This window comes from Sarcophilus harrisii, chromosome 2 (genome assembly GCF_902635505.1).
Source record: "Sarcophilus harrisii chromosome 2, mSarHar1.11, whole genome shotgun sequence".
NCBI lineage: Eukaryota > Metazoa > Chordata > Mammalia > Dasyuromorphia > Dasyuridae > Sarcophilus > Sarcophilus harrisii.
In genome coordinates, this window is record NC_045427.1 from 13512377 (window position 1) to 13530580 (window position 18204).

Consider the following 18204-nt stretch of genomic DNA (forward strand, 5'->3'; position numbering starts at 1 on the left):
AAAAAAAAATGAAAGAAAATGAAAAAAAATGCTTTGATCTGAATTCAAACAATATCAGTTCTTTCCCTGGAAATGGATACCATGCTTTACTATTAGCTCTTTTTGTGGTGATGAAGAATTGGAAATCAAAGGGATGCCAATCTATTAGGGAATAGCTAAACAAGTTATGGTGTATAATTGTGACGGAATACTACTGTGTTATAAGGAAATAGAGAAAATAGAGCTGGACCAAATTTGTAGAGTTATCCTAATGAGTGGTGGACTCACTGAGGGACACCCAAGCAGAAAGTCACCTGAAGACAATGGAAGAAAAATCTGGTGTATAAAAAATGCTGCCTAGAGTGGAACAAAGACATGCCTAGCCCGAGTATCTATATTAAAATGAAATGTTCTGGGAGAGACCAGTCACTTTAAGAAAGATACTCCATGTTAGACTGTAATTCCTATTTGATAAGTCCAAGAATAGAGTCAACTTCCAGGCTGAAGAATTTTTAGAGACATTCATGGTAGAGAAATTCTCACTAATCAAAAGTGTATCCTGGAGTGCTGAAGAAAGTGAGGATGTAATCATTTTAAACAGCACTGAGACACAGTGACACCGCAGTTATCTGATCACATCCATTTCTTCAATTCCCAGTGTCCTCTGATAGATATTTTGTAGACTTGTTATTTTTCCTGATTTCAGGATGGCAAAGATCTTCTCACCTATAATGACTAGTGATTTCTTCTTCAAAAACAACATAATGTGAAGACTGGTTTTTCCCTTCGTTTGTTTTTTTGCTATTGGTATCGAGACAGTAACTAAATGTCATATCTGTGAGCTTTTGTGTGAAAAGTCATTGCCTGGGAGCTCTAACTAGTTTGTCTCTTTTTGTGAGAAAATGAAAACCGTCATGGGATAGGCTTAAGTTGGTAAAATAAAAAATAAAAGACAGTTCTTTTCCTGATGAAACTGGGAAAGAGGGTAGGCTAATTAAATGTTTAGTTATATGGCTGCAAATCTCCCCATAACTCTATCTTCTAAGGGAAAAAATAGACAAGCAACAATAATGGAAGGAAAAAACTGAATTTCATTCTCTGTTACTTTAAATCATATAAAAATAACAAAAAAATATATATTTTGATTAATTTTATTTTTGACTCCATAACCAATTTATATAAACAATACATATAATATATAACCAAATATATAACCATAACCATTCAATGAATATTGATTTGACTCCATATGAACAAAGGAAATATTCATGTTAGTATGAAGTAAAAGAAGCAAGCTGTTCTTTTTTTTTTTTTTTTTCTAAAGTGGAAAGTCAGTCAGATAACCATTAAGTGCCTACTCTCAGCTAGATAGCATCTTGAGATCTAGGTTTAATATGAGGGAATTGGGATTCAAATTCAGCTTCTGCCATTTAAAACCTATGTGACTTTAGAAAAGTCCCATTAATATGCAAATATTTCAACTAGATAATTGCTAAGGGGTCATCTGATTCTGAATCAAAGATTATTATCTTAATTTCATAGTGTTTCCCAAAAGGAAACTTATAAGATCCCCCCCCACACCCTGAAGAATCAGAGGGGGAAAATGAAGAGTCTTATTTACTTCATCTATTTTAAGAGGTCCATGGGACTAAAGTAGGAAATTCCAAGATAATAATGATGGTGAGAGAAAGCCACAAGAGAAAGGGGGGCATCACACACTTTCACCTCAAAAAAACGGGGAAGTCATGATGCCTCAAAAATTAAAGTATACTCTCACTCAATAATGGCACAAAACTCACTCCTTCAAATTAGAGAGATCCAACAAGGGGATGAAGGTGAGATTAACATCTTCAAAGTGAAAGGGGAAAGAAGAGCTAGAAGCAAGGATGCCAGAAGGGTGCCTGAGAAACAATGGCTTCATGCAATGGCAGAAGAAAGTAAGTTTTCTATAATCCTTTGAGGGGCTCCTCCTAAAACTGCAATAACATGATCTGACTCCATGTTTTACCATGCTCTGACAAGTATTTCTTAATACATCCCTTCTCCATGAACTTAGGCAATACAGGTCCAGGGCACATCAGAAGTTTTAGGAAGAAATGAAGAGTCCTACTCAAAAGACATCTGATTGTTTTCCCACTTCTGAAATCACAGTAAGTTACTATCTAGCAAATTGAAAGTTTCTCACCTAAATGACCCACAACAATTAATTAATTAATTAATTAATTGAAATTTTGGTAGATGCTACTTATGAATTTACCTTTCTATAGACACTACAAAGCAAAAACGCCAAACAAAACAAAACAAAACAAAAACAAAAAACCTTAAACAGTCAAATAGTCTTTGTCCTTTAGGAGCTCACATTTTGATTGAGAGAAAACACATCTAGAAGAGTTCAGCCATTGGGTAGAGAAAAAGCCTGATGATTGTTATATCCTTAGATTAATAATAGAAATAACAAATCAATTTAGTGACAGGCACTGTGTTACATGTTTTAAAATGCTTTCTAATTTTTCCCTCAGAACAATCCTGAGATTTAGGTGCCACTATTATCCCTATTTTACAGAGTGGGAAATTGAGGCAGACAGCAGTTAAGTAACTTAGACAAGGTAAGTTTTTGAGACCAGATTTGAACTAAGGTCTTGCTTACTCCCAGTCCAGAGTTTTGTCATCTGTGTCATCTAGGTGCCTTAATAGGAACATGAATATTAAGAAAAGGGAGAGGGTAGGAGGGATGCAGGATAAAGCAAAACAAAAAACATTTTTTTTAAGCTAAGAACACCCAGACTGTTTTGTTCAGCTTTGTGAGATACCAGAAGGAGGTAAGCATAATTATACCTGGGGAGGGAGCAAAAATCTTTGGCTTCTCAGAATGGGGGGAGTGGATACAAATTTTCCCAGCTGAGCAGCCTCAACTCAGATCTTAACTGCTAAAGTAGCAGCGGGGCAGGGTGATTTTCTTAAGCTTACACAATTTTGAAATGCACTTTGAATTCCAGAGGATAAAAGAGCCAGTTGCCAAAATTTCCTCCCGTCATATTCCATGTTTGTTCTACCACCTGTGAAGCCTTAATGGCTGTGCTTTTTGCCAGGCTGACATTGCCATGTGACCCTTTCTGTTCACAAATCAGCAGGATCCAATTAATGTTGGCTGAACTTGCAGCTCTTGTCTTCAAGTACAACCCCGGCCCCTGAATTTTCTGGGTCATCATTTCAATGGCTAGAGAAGTGAAAGTCAAAATGGCAATTAAAATGAGCCAGAGCAAGATTCCAGAACTGTTACCTTGCCTTTTGTAACTCTGTTTCGACAACTCGGAAGTTTTTTATGTTAGTGTCTTCCATTTCTGGGAGGATTTTTTCATAATGTATTAGTTTCTTCTTCTATGTTAATGGCTACTCTTCCTAAAAAGTCATGGATTACAAGTTTAAGCCTGGCAAGTGACATCATAGTATGATAGAAATGGAATTGGCTAATTGGTCACTTACTCTGCTTCCTGATTGTGTAGGGATTAAGTACAAAGAGACAGTCTTACTAATCACCTTAGTTTAGACTCTGCTCATCCTATGACCAGATAAGTTAGAAACTCCTTTGACTGCCTGATTTCTCACTCCATCCCAGGCCTTCCTCCACAGAGCTTCCAAAATTAGTTTTCATAAATGAAGATCTCCCTATATTGTTCTCAGACTCGATAAACTCCAGTGGCTTTTACTGCCTCTAAAATAAAATACAAACTCCTTTTTTGCAACTTTCAGAGTGGATATGGGTTGATTTATTTTATTTATATGCCCATGGGATAGCCCATTAAGCATAGTGGATGCTTAATAAATGCTTTTTAATTGATTGATTGGTTGATTTAGATTCAGAATGTTAGTTCTTTGAGGATAGGCCCCATATCATTTCTGACTTGATGTGCCAAATATTTTAAACAATGGTCAACACACATCAGGCATTTAATCAATGTTTGTTAACTTACTGATTCAGAGGATCTCGGTTGAAATTTTCTTTCTGCTACCAAATAGCAAACCAAAGTATGCTCTATAAAATAAAGGTTGTAGACTTCATGCAGACCTATAACAATGATTTTTTTTTTCTTTTCACCTAGAAAATGTATCAAATTTCTTTTAAAAAGCTAGGGGGAGAGACAATAGAGAAATTTGAAGGAGGAATTCAATACAGCTCAAATCAGCCTGGTTGCTTTTTATCCCTAGTAATTGCTGTTACTAACTAGATATCAAATTATATTTCTATTTTGTTAAAAGATTCTTTAAAAAAAACCTTCTGAATTGCATATTTTGGGGAAAAAGGCTCTTATAGCTTGTTTTAAGAATGATTCTAATGAAAGGATCTTGAAAGACTCTTCTACCTCTGAGGTCTGTGATCCATGAGTGGTCATAAGTTTATTGACTTTAGGATCCCACTTGTTTTCCTGGGGTTTTGAGTTAATCCAGTTTTATTGTTCATTGCTTTGACTGAGATATCTCTCCAAAAACAAACTAAACCACCTTCTTAATAAAAGTAATACATTGTTGCTGGCATTGTGAACTGATTCTACCATTTTGAAGACAAATTTGGAACTATACCAAAGTGCTATAAAATTCTGCACTTCCATTGATCCAGCAAGATCTGCCATTTATGTCAATATTTTCTCATGAATTAAACCACAGAGAAACCATCAATGTGCAGTAGGAATTTTTTTTTATTTTTTTCATATTGAGAAAACCAGTGGAAAAATGAAACAACTAATCTATTATCACTAACCATTAACATATAACTAATCCATATTCTTTCTATCATGAATTTCTTGAATGATACATGTTATTCCTATTCTTTTTTAAAGTTTCTTATCTGTTACTTGTAGTATCTTCACATGCTTTTCATAGTTTCTTTACCTTTGCTGTGATATTCCTTTTCCATTCCTGAGATTGCTGTGTTACATATCTCAAAACCATATAATACCAGTACAACATTTATTTTAAGATGAATCTTTGCACCTAGAAGAAATGGGAGATTACTCAAAGGATACTGATATACTAAAGATAGTCCAGTTTGTTATACTGCATTATTTTAGATCTAAGTTACTGTTGCTTTGTATTATTTGTCCCAGATAGGACTCATTATGGACATAATCTATAAGTTGTCCACTCAAATGTTCTGGATAATAGACATTCTTCACCATTTTGTTTTGTTTTGTTTATATATATATTTAATTTATACATCTACATTCCTTTTTTAACATATTTCTATGAGTCATGTTAGGAGAGAAAAATCAGAATAAAAGAGAAAAAAACTACAGGAAAGAAAAAAAAAGGAAGAAAGGTGAAAATAGTGTGTTGATCCACATTCAGTCTCCAGGGGTCTCTCTCTGGATATAAATGGCATTTATCATCTGAAGTTTATTGGGACTGATTTGGATCATGGAAATGCTAAGAAGAACCAAATCTATCATGGTTTATCATCATACTATCTTCTTGTTATAGCATACAGTGTTTTCTTGACTCTGCTTGCTTCATTCAACACCAATTCATGCAACTCTTTCCAGGCTTTTTTAAATAGAGCAATAATTACTTTCATATTATTTTCATGTGAACTATTCCTCAATTATTAGGCATCTACTGGCTTTCCAATTTTTTGCCTTTGTTTTGTTTTTAATGTGATAAAATCAAGAAAATCTCTTTTGCTTGTCTAATGATGAATACTAAGAGACCCTGTGATGTTTTGGAACACAATATCAGCAGCATAATATCATCTGCAACTGGAATCACTTGGAAGTCCACACCAGCCAAAGAAAATCAATCTATCTTCAAATTAGCCTGTTTACTTGGTTTTCTCCATTACAGTGGAGAACACTTTGGAAAACACATACCACCTGAAATAGCACAAGAGTATTGTTATAAAAAATTCAGGGAATTTTGAATTATTGTAATAGGAAACATTTCCTAGGAAAAGAACTGCTATATTAGTAATTTGTTGTATGGGAAAATGTTTTGTTTTTTTTTTTTGGGGGGGAAGCAACAGTAAACACACTGGGTTATAATTTTTATGATACCATATTCTCAATTGCCTTACAGTAAACACCAATGCATGCTCTGTTTCAGGTTATTGTTTGTGAAAGTTTGCTGTTTGGTATTAATGATTCCAAGTTCTATTGTTCAGGAAGATGATTATAATAAAATGTTTATTTCTTTAAAGGTGGGTTTCCTTTCTAATTCAAATCAATATATTCATAAAATTCCAGATATGTTGAAGTTATTGATCAATCAAAAGGATAAATTAAAGCCAATAAGTCTGAAATAAATTTAAAGGATTATATGTTTTGGGTAATTGAATATGACATGATATATTGAAAAAATCAAGTAACATCTCTTTAGATACTTCTCTAGCTCTCAGACTTTAACTTTCTCTCTCTTTGTGGATCTTTGTGTTTGTGATTTTATCTGTCACTATTTCCTTTCACATTTATCTGTATCTGAATTTGTCTCTTAGTTTCTATGTCTGTTTCTTTGTCTTTTTCTCTGATTCTGTTTCTTTGTCTCAGTCTCTCTCTCAGTCTTGATCTCTCTGTGTTTCTCTACTCCATTTTCCTTCACATTGAAATACCATAATCAATTCTGAACCTATAACAAAAAGTACATTTAATCAAGATCATAAAAATTGAATAAGTAGAAGACAATATGTCTATTTAGGAATTACAGTTATTGAAGAAAAGACAGATTTAGGGGATGTGAGCCTTTCTATCACATGAAAGAGACAGCCATGGAGACTTTAGGGGAAATGACCCTCAGATTAAAAAAAAAAAAATCTCAGCCAGAACTGTCAATTGAAAATATTACATATAGATGCAATATTTGGTAACACAAGCAAGTATCTGCTAAAATCTCTTCCCGCTTTCTTTTTTCCTATAATTCTTCCTCTTTTCCTTCCCTCCCTTCTTCCCCCTTTGTTTTCTTCCTTTCTTCCAGTTTGTGGTACTCTTTCCATTTACAATTTTAAATATCATGCAATTATTTTAGTTAGATGGATTTTTCAGCAAACATTCTTGAAAATACTTTTATGCTCCACAATTCTTTTACTTACATTTTACTGCTTATTTTTTCCTTCACCCTCCTTTATAACAATAACGAAATATATTTATATAACTAAAGGTGATTGGTTTCGATTGCTTTCTTTCTTTTTCTCAAGTAAATCAAATGTTAGCTAATGTCTATTTAGTTTCCTTATTAGAAAAAAAATGATTTACATCAGTTTAAGTTCTATTTGGCCTTATTCTAACTAGTGCTACCATTACCTCTACTATCCGTTGTCCATTTTTGAGTGTTTAGAAAGTAAAATAAAGTTATTACCTTTGCATAATACTTCTATTTTTCTTTTGTCTTTTAAAAAATCTAGTTATAGAAAATATTACACAATGCAAAATGGATAATGTTATTTTTTTTTTTAAATTGTATAAACAAACCCAATGTAGCCAAGATTAGAAGGGAGTCAGAAAACTGGGGGAAAAAATTACATCCAAGGGGTCTGATAAAGACCTCATTTCTAAAATATATAGAGAACTGACTCAAATTTATAAGAATATAAGCCTTTCTCCAATTGATAGTCAAAGGATACGAATAAACAATTTATAGATGAAGGAATTTTTAATCATATGAAAAAATTATCTAAATTGTTACTGATTAGAAAAATCAATTAGAGAAATTAAGACAACTCTGAGGTACCATCATACACCTCTCAGATTGGCCAAGATGACAGGAAAAGATGATGATAAATGTTGGAGGAAATGTGTTAAAACTGTTACAATAATACATTGTTAGTGGATTTGTGAACTGATATAACCATTCTCTAGGGCAATTTGGAACTATGCCCAAAGGAACTATCAAATTGTGCATACCCTTTGATCCAATAGTGTTTTTACCAGGTCTCTATCCTAGACTGATCATAAAAGAGGGAAAAGTACTCACATGTGCAAAGATGTTTATAGTATTCCTTTTTATAGTGGCAAGGAACTGGAAACTGATTGGACTCCCATCAGTTGAAGAATGGCTGAATAAATTATGGTATATGAATGTTATAGAATTTTATTGTTTTATAAATAATGATCAGCAGGATGATTTTAGAAAGGTCTAGAGAGACTTAGACGAATTGATACTAAGTGAAGTGGGTAAAACCAAGAGGACATTCTGTAGAGCAACAACAAGATTATGCAATGATTAATTCTGATGGGTGTGGCTCTTTTCAACACTGTTGTTTCAGTGTTGAATTCAGAGTTGATTCAGACTACTTCCAATGGTCTTGTGATGGAGAGATCCATCTGCATCTAGAAAGAGGATTGTGGGGAACAATTGTGGATCATAACATAGTATTTTCTTTTTTCATTGTTTCTTTTTTTCTCATTTTTTTTTCATTTTTGATCTGATTTTTCTTGTGCAACATGTTAAATGTAGAAATATATAAAGAAGATTTAGACATGATTAACATATATTGGATTACTTGCTGTCTATGAGACAGTGTGGGGGAATGGAGGGAGGAAAATTTAGTAAATAATATTTTGCAAGGGTGAATGCTGAAAATTATCTTTGCATGCATTTTTAAAATTAAAATGCTATTATTTTTTTTAAATTAAAAATATATAGTTAACCAAAATTTTTGATGTTTGTTTTTAAAATGTGAATACAGGATTAAATATGGAGTCAAAAAGATTTGTGTTTGAATCTTGCTTCAAACATTTAGTTGTTTGATTTTGTTATTCCAATTTTGGATGTATTTCTTAGTTTCCTACAAATTAGGCTTCTTCAAATGTAAAGCATTTATATGAATAAGAGCTACTTCACATAGTCATAGAGAAGAAAAAAATGAGATAATAGATTGAAAATAGATTTTATTTTTTAATTTGGCTTTTAAATTGTAATTAACTTATATAATTAATAAATATAAAAGCATGTAAGGCTATAATGTATAATGTGGATATATATTAACAAATACATATACACATATGTATATATACACACACACTTCATTATTTAGCCCAAACCCTCAACTCTATCTTGAGAACTTGCATAGTATACTTCATTATTTGTAAGAGTCCTTTAAATGGGCTGGCACAGTGTAACAGGAGGTTTGAGTGGCCCGGAAGTAATTTCTATGTCTAGAGACTGTCCCATGGGCAGAACACTTGTCATATTGAGATAGCTTCATAATGGGAGATAGCTCCTTCTCTGATTGGCTGGGTGTGACCTCATAGACCCTTTTTAAGCCCACCACAGCAGGAGGTCAAGTTCTTTATCCTGGGGTAGCTGAGCCAAGTGGATGGATAGCCAAGAAAGGTAAAGAGCTTGATAGTGAACATGTAGGTTTCTCACAGACCAGGTGTTCATCTGGGAGTTAACAAGTCAGAGCATTAGGTGAGCAAGTATAATAAAGACTTAAAGTTGGCAAATGTCTGTTCTTGAATGCCATATTGGTTATTAAATTGTGATTCAAGGAATTGTAGCCAGAGATCTTTGAAAGCCTCAGAGGAGAGACAGATGGGTAGAATTAGTTGACTCTGCAAAGGTCAGTGGCCAGAGATTCTCTGATGCCCTGTGAATTAGGAGAGACTGGCAATGTAAAATACCAAGTAATGCTAGGGCCTTCACAAATGAAGTGACTGCTCAGAGTTAAGTAACAAATGGTACTTTACAATTATTGGTCTTTTGTAATGATTACTGATCATTGTACTGATCAGGAATCTTTTTTTTTTTTCCCTCAGTAGATTCCTATTATATAAATTATCACTGTATTTTTCAAAATGCAAAGTACTATATGTTACTTATAATACTCTGTTATGCCTCAACTTACATTAATAATCAAAATACCATTGATTTTTTTTACATTTATAACAATACTTGTATCATTTTGATGTTTATGAGGGAGATGTGGTTGACTTCAGACATTATTTTAACATCTTGTCAATCTGAGTATATATAGATATAGATATACACACATATACATATACACACATGCACACACAATATACATATATATATATATATATATATATACAGAGAGTAAAACTATATATGTCTACATGTTCACACGTTACATACAATGATATATATGTGTATACATATATATATATGCATAGATGTTTTCATGTGGACAAATATATCATTTTTTTCCTGTTAATAGTGAACAAATAGCCAGACTACTTCAATATTATGTTTACATGTGTATATACACACACAAACAGCAAGACTAGTTGGATTTTGTTTTATATATGTGTGTGTGTATGAATATACACATAAAACAGCAAGATGTTGGATTTTGTTTTCTCTACATAATTAAATATATTATAATGTGAGAAAAAATATGCATGAACACATATTTTCCTGAAGGTTCCTTCAGGACTTTATGCTTTTGGTGGGGTCAAAAAAGGATCAACTTTTGTTTGCTTTGTGTTCAATATGGGATCTGCAAGAATCAAAGCAAAAGAAGCAGAAGCTCTTCTTACATCCTCTCCTTCTTGACTGTGGCAGACTGGAGGGTTTTTTAGAAGTACTTGTATTTCACCTATCACAAAAACAACATACTCATGGTAAAATATAAACCTGAGCAAGATTTTTTTAGAATTTTTTTTAAATCAAGTACCCCAAGACTATTCTCAAAGCTTAGTTGGCTTTTTCCTGAGGACACTTCAGCTTCCTTTTCATTATTAAATCTACGTCATACCTCTTTAGTTAATTTTTTTTTTTAATTTACGTACTTGAAGGGGCAGAGAATTCAAACTACTTTTAAGCTTTTCTTTTTTTTTCAGCTATTAAAACAAAGAAACAAAATGTATAGAAGCAGTAGACATATTCTACTGATGTAAATGTTTCTAACATCACAGTTCCTGTGGATTTTTATTATTATTATTATTTAATATTACCCTTGGGAGAAAGGAACAAAATATTCAAAATGGAGAAGTGTCCTAAGAGTCGAGAAGATTTATTTCAAAATCTCACTTCTGGCATACTAATTTTGTTACCTTGTACAAGTCAATTGGAGCTGCTAGGTGGCACAGTGGATAGAGCACTAGCCCTGAAGTCAGGAGGACCTGAGTTCAAATCTGGATTCAGACATTTAATACTTTCTAACTGTGCGACCTTAGGCAAATGGGCAAGTCATTTAACCCCAATTGCCTCAGGAAAAAAAAGTCAATTAACTTCTCAGTGCCCCCCAGAAATAGGCTGACTAATAACTGCAGAAAAGTGATTTCTAAGTATTGGGAGAAGTTGTTCTCACTGGAAATCTTTTACTGTGAAGAATGCACAGATTAGGTACAATCATTATCATCGTCACCATTATCAACATTCTGGGAGGGATTGGGACTATTAAACCTCTAATAGTGAAGGTCCAGACTCTGAAAGTGGGTACCATTTAACTTTGGCATTTCTCATTTATCTTACCTCCTATTATCTGAAGAAATTCCTTATCTAAAGTCCCAAGGCAAACCTTGCCAGGGTTAAGTGGAATGTAGATGGTGATAACAATTTATCCACATCTCTATGACATTTAATGGTTTGCTGAAGCACTTTACATATAATATCCTATTTGACCCTTATCACAGAACTGTGAGGTAGATCAGTTAACTTTGGGAAGCCCCAAGTTGTTCATTTAGAAATGCAGAATCTATAAAAATAGGATGACAAAATAGGCAGATTAATAAATTTGAAATCTGAAAGATTATGGGTTTATTTCCTTAATTAAAGCAAAAAGAGCCTTAGAGGAAAAATCTAAGACTCAGTTGAATCATTTATTTAATGAGGAAACTAATAGCAAAAAAAAAAAAAAAATCAGATTCCTTTAAGTATTTTTTTAAGTATACAAAGAAAATCCTAATATAAATGTAAACTATTATCTTTTAAATTAATATAATATACATGAACTCATGCTAAGTGAAATGAACAGAACCAGGAGATCATTATTACACTTCAACAACAGTACTATATGAGGATAAATTCTGATGGAAGTGGATATCTTCGACAATGAGAAGATCCAATTCAGTTCCAAATGATCAATGATGGACAGAATCAGCTACACCCAGAGAAAGAACACTGGGAAATGAATGTGGACTACGTGCATTTTTGTTTTTCTTCCCAGGGTATTTTTACCTTTCTGAATCTGATTTTTCTTGTGCAACAAGAGAACTGTACAAATATGTACACATATATTGTATTTAGAATATAACTTTAACATGTGTCACATGTATGAGATTGCCTGCCATTTAGGAGAGGGGGTGGAGGGAAGGAAGGGAAAAGCTGGAACAGAAGTGATTGCAAGAGACAATGTTGAAAAATTATCCATGCATAAGTACTGTCAGTAAAAAGCTATAATTTTAAAAAGTCCTGAAAAAATTAATATAATAACATTGGTAAAATTTATGCCACATTGTTGAGAGGTTCAAATGAGAAGACACATGTTAAGCTTTGTAGATATTTTTGAAATTGAAAATATTAATTAGAACAGGGAAAGTACATGAAAATATGATATCAACAAAGACTATTACAAGAGCTGGGATCATGACCCACCACTGTTTATCATCTCATAGGAATGAATCCTATCTCAAACTCTCAAGTATACCTTTTCCTTTTCAAAATTTGGTAGTATTAGCATTTGTGTCAATTATTATTCCCACTTTGATTTGTGTTGATTTACACTCAGTCTTCTTTTTCTGGATGAAGATGGCATTTTCTCTCCAAAGTCAATTGTTATTGTTATGGATCACTGAACAACAGAGAAGAACCAAGTCTTTCCTAGTTGATCATTTCACATTCTTATTGTAATTGTGTACAATGTATTCATGGTTTTGTTTCATTGCATGCAAATCTTTCCAAGCCTTTCTAAAATCAGCTTGTTCATCACTTTTATAGAACAATAATATTCCATTACCTTCTTATTCTACAATTTGTTCAGCCATTCCCCAGTTGATGCACATCTACTCATTTTTCCAATTCTTTGCTACCATAAACAGAGATGCTACAAACATGTTTGCACATGAGGGTTTTTTCCCCTCCTTTATAATTTCCTGGGGTACAGATCCAGTAATGGTACTGCTGGGTTAAAAGGTATGCAGTTTTATAGCTCTTTGGACATAGTTCCAAATGTTCTCAAGAATGGTTGGATATCATAGACTCTTTAAATGATCTACAAATTGTTCCAGAGTAAGAAGAAGAAGTCATATAATAAATAGATATGCATCAATAACAGCATATAAATGTTCTTAATTTTTGATTTTTTTTATTAGGGAAGAAACTCCTTGATTTCATTGATTTGGGGAACTATGTTCAATTATCAATTTATGTAATTGGGTACTTCATCTGTAATCTCAAATCTTAGAGGATGACTGAAGACATTAGAATATAAATGAATTTTTCATTGTCCCACAGCAAATATACATCTAGAGTCCACACTTTGAAACTAAGTTTTCCCTGATTCTAAAACCAGACTTCCACTTAGCTTGCCATATTGCTTACCCTAATGGTAAGAGCACCTGACTAGAGAAAGTTTTGGGGTTAGATTTTAAGGAAATCTCTATCCACTTAAGATTGATGTCATATGCTCTCCCTAATTGTCCCTAGGCATCTCTGTCAGAAATGTTTGGTAGCAGTCTCACCATAAGTTTAACTAACTCAGCAATCATGATCCTGACAGCCCAGAGTGAGAAAAAGACATGCTCAGATTAAGATTTGTACTGGGCTCCCAAATACCATGCAGAACTTTTGCTACAGTTAAATGTTCTGAGGAGAGTAGCAGCACTTTGCCAACAGGATCCACTCTACTCATTCAGGATTTTGATGATGAGAGAGGGTTCTCTGAAAACAATAGAATGGTTTCCCTGGGGATCCTTTCCAAGCAGTTTGCAGTGATGCATCATAATATTTGGAAAATCACAAAATCATCCAACTTCAAAATCGGAAAGAACCTCAGAAGTTATTGAGACCAACATATCCCTAAAAGTATTCTACCCAACAAAGTATTGTTTGTATTTCATTTAGAAGATGATCAATGACATCATGAGGACATGTTTTGACTTTGTGTGAATTGGATTTAAATGAGCCAGAATTGCATAAAGTTATGAGTCTCACTTTTCCTTCGAGAATCATCAAAGTCTAGGGACAACATAAAAGTAAAAATGACTGGCAATAGCCTGGGATGCTGTGGGTGTCCTTGTTTTCTTCAATGTCTGTCCAAGCTCTAAGTTCTCCCCATTACCTCTTTTAGCCATACTCATGGTCAGTGGAACAAATTGTTCTTATCTACCCATTCTGCTGGGAAAGCATTTACCTGCTTGGGATAGATATCCCCCAAATTCAGCAATAGGTTTGAGGCGTATGGTTTACCTTCAGCCTGGTTTTCCCATTTCCATAAGATGGCCCTCCTGGTATGTGAGTGCTTCCCATTGAGTTGGTTAATAGGTGGCCTGCAAAAGTGGATGAGCAGCCCTAAAAAGGACTAAGAAAAACCTTATACAAAGGTGTTAGTCCTCCAGAATTCCCCATCTTACCCGTTTAATATATAACTTATAAATGGATATCCAGGTTTTACTAGTGACATCCAGTGAGAAGAGAAAGTGTGTTTTGACTTCAATTATTGTATAGCTCTTCTTATAGAAAAATTGTTTCTTCCCTCACCCCATTTAACCCAAACTAAAAGTACTTTTTTTTTAAAAATGAGTCATATCTGACCATCATATTCATAGATTTAGGTATTTAAAGGGTATCAGTGGTGATTTAAATCAAATGCCCCCTTTTTACAGATAAAGGCCTCTGAACTCACATAAAAAAGTTACACATCAAGCTTATAAAGCAAATGAGCAGCAGAGCTAGATTTTGAACCCAGATTCTTGACTTCAAATAGAGTATTTTGCTTTTTTTGCACTTCCCTATCACTGATGATCTAGAAAAGATATGCAAGTAATCAGCCATGACAGGAGCATTTTTTCACATCTACATCTTGGCCAGGTGTTTCTTCTATCCCTCTAAGGTGCTGTCTAGCTTGCTGACCTGGGAAGAAAACCCAGAACCTTTACCATGTAGGCAGAGACAGCAATGTGAGTCTAGTTTAGGTTGAAAATGGTGTATAGTCTCATTCAAAAAAGAAAACAAAACAAAACAAACAAACAAACAAACAAACAAAAACAACAAATGCCATTGTGAGGCTCCAACTCATTCAACAGCAAAGGCTATAGGTCACAGTGGCAGGGAGATTAAGATAGGAAGAAGATAATACTGACCACCATAAGTATATTTAGGTTAGATTTGTAATAGTAACAAAATTCTATATCATTCATCAATTTTGAAGTAATAATTGCATAATAATAATAACATCGTTTATCCAATGTTTGGTATGGATCAGATTATGTTAAGAATATTATAATCATGATTTCCATATTGAATTCACATTTTCCTGATTCCAGACCCCATACTCTATCCACTGCAATGCTGACAATAGCAATAATAGTTCACCTTTTTATAACAGTTTGAGTTTATAAAGGAATTTCTCTAATGACCCAAGGAAATAAATAATGAACTATTCAAAGAATCATTTTTCAGAAAAAAAAAGAGGTCTAGATAAGAGAAAAGATGTATTCATTTCCACACAGCAAGGAAATATTGAAAGTCAGGAATTTTTTTTTAATCTCAAAGTATTCATACCCCAAGTACCTGTACACTTGATAGTATAATAATGAAAATTAAATTTTATCATTTTTTTATTTTAACTACATGCAAATTTGTATTTGTTTTGGTTTTCCCAAGTGGCTATTTGTACCTGATAAGTTATAGCAATTTGGAATTCAGAAAAAAATAAGCAGAACTAGATCCACAACATTCAAGACACCTTTTCCAATGGAATGATGAACGTAGAATTTGAAATTTGCTTTCCACATTCTCTCCCTATTTGTCAGTTGCAATGTGGTAGGAGTGCTGGACTTGCCCTTTTCTTAACTCCTATACTATTTTGAGTTGAATTGCATGAAATCATACTTGTCTCAAAGCTCTGCTATTTTCTCAGGTGGCTTAGACTTTTGATTGCTCTGATTGTGTACTTCACTTGAAAGGCAATATTTCAAATGTACTTTAACAACCTCCCTATTTTTCCCTATATAATCAGAGACACTAATTATCTAGCCTATTTTCAGATAAAGTTGTATTTAATGCCAATTTGTCAGGATGGGAAATGAATCTGATTTCCTTTCTATTGAGAGTGCCCAAAGGCAGGTGGTTTAAGGCTTAGATATTTAGTATAATGAGACTCTGGGGGATAAACAGTGATGTTTTAAGCACCTTCATTATGAATCAGCAAATACAGTGGCTTGCCTACTGCAAAAAGGCAATTTGTATTTACATAACATGCTGTTATATCTGGACTGCTACAGGCATACGGATATTGGTCTTCTTTAAAGGGATACTGGGCATTCAGCCTCTAGCATTTAATTCTGTAAGACTGTCTAGCTCCATTGTTGTCTCTACAGTTAAAGTGTGATGTTCTCTTCTCTAAAATATAATGTTCTCTGGGAGTAGGTTTCTTGGGGGCTCCTGGAGGCAGCCTTCATTTCAATTCAGTGTAATCACTCCAAATGTAGCCAGGAGTTAAAATCCAGATCCTTTATTGTCTTCTTCAGAATAGCCCAGTTAATTTTCTTAGAGGCCTATCTCTCTCCTTGGTTCCCGAGAGCCCTTGCCTCTAGTCCTTTGTCTCTTTTAGTTTCAGCCTCTAGCTCCCTCTGAATCTCCAGCCAGCACAAAGGTGGAAGTTGGAATGAATCTGCCTCTGCCTCTGAGAGTGGGCTTCTAGGCTTCTGTGGGCTTGTGGGAGCTCCTCCTTATATATGCTCTCTTAAAGGTGTGAACTCTAATAAATACTAAGTACATAAGCATTGTCTGTATCAATCCCAGTGACTTAGCACCTTGTTTGAAGTTCTGGCCCATAACATATAAGGAACAAAGACAGACGCAAAATACTTTCCACATTTGAAGTGATGGGCAGAGCTAAGTTAAATCCTTTTCAATATTTGTCAATGCTGGTTAAGTGACCAGCTCCCAGCCATCTTCCAGATTAATTTTGTCTCAGAAAGTTATGCAGAGAGAGAAGAACTGCAAAAACATGTATTTTTCCTTTTGACTGTGGCCAAAAAGAACCAGACTCATCTAATTTGATTCAAGTTAAAATTTCAATCAGGATCAAGAGCTGTTTACTAAGATTGGCCATTGTGTATAAGCTCCCAAAGAAATGATCAATCCAATAGCTCAATACAGAGTATAGGTTTTGTAACTCGAAAGAAACTATCCAAGAATTTTACAGATGAGAAAATTGAAATCAACAGAGACAAAATAAGTCATGCCTTAGGTTAATAAGATAGTGTTTGGCTTGGCCAGGCATTCCAACTCTGTTCTTTGAAAAATCACTATTTTTTTTTCTTATTATAAAGGTGGAGTCAATAACAGAACCTAAGAAGCAGAAAGAATATCAAAAGCCACATAGTACATATTATATCCAAAAGAAAAGTGTCTTCCCTCTACAACTCATCTAAAAAGAAGTTATCTAGTGATTCAAGAGATTTCTTTCCAGAGTAGTCCTTTTAAACTTTAGATAATTTGAATTGTTATTAAAAGGTGTTTGCCTTATTTCAAGTTTAACTTTGCCTCTTTGCAACTTGCATTTAACTTCTAATTCAAGCCTTTAAAGTCATTGATCAAGTTGAATTCCCCTTTCAAAATATTAGAAAACAACTTTTCTGTTCCCTTCAAACATCTTTTATTCCAGGTTAAACATACCTGCTTCTTCCATCAGAATTTATATATCATGTACATGAGATCTTTCATGTATATGATCAACTACTCCTGAATATTCTCCAATGCAACAAGTATTTCTTGATATTGTCACTTTTATTCTTTTTTTTACCTATTTAGACTTAGTATTACACTACATCAAAAACAGTGATTAAAGTAGATCAACATTTAAATTTACAGAGCAAGTGAATTATTGCATTATTTGTAGTCCCAGTGCATTATACAAAGCAAATATTTAATAGATTTTCATTCATTCATTCATTCATTCATCTATTCACTTATCAAATATTTAATGAGTACTAGGTATTGTGCTAGATTCCAGGGATTTAAAGAATGAAATAGCCAAACCTGAAATTGTATCATAAAGCAGTAGTAATCAAAACCATTTGGTACAGGCTAAGAAATAGAGTAGTACATCAGTGA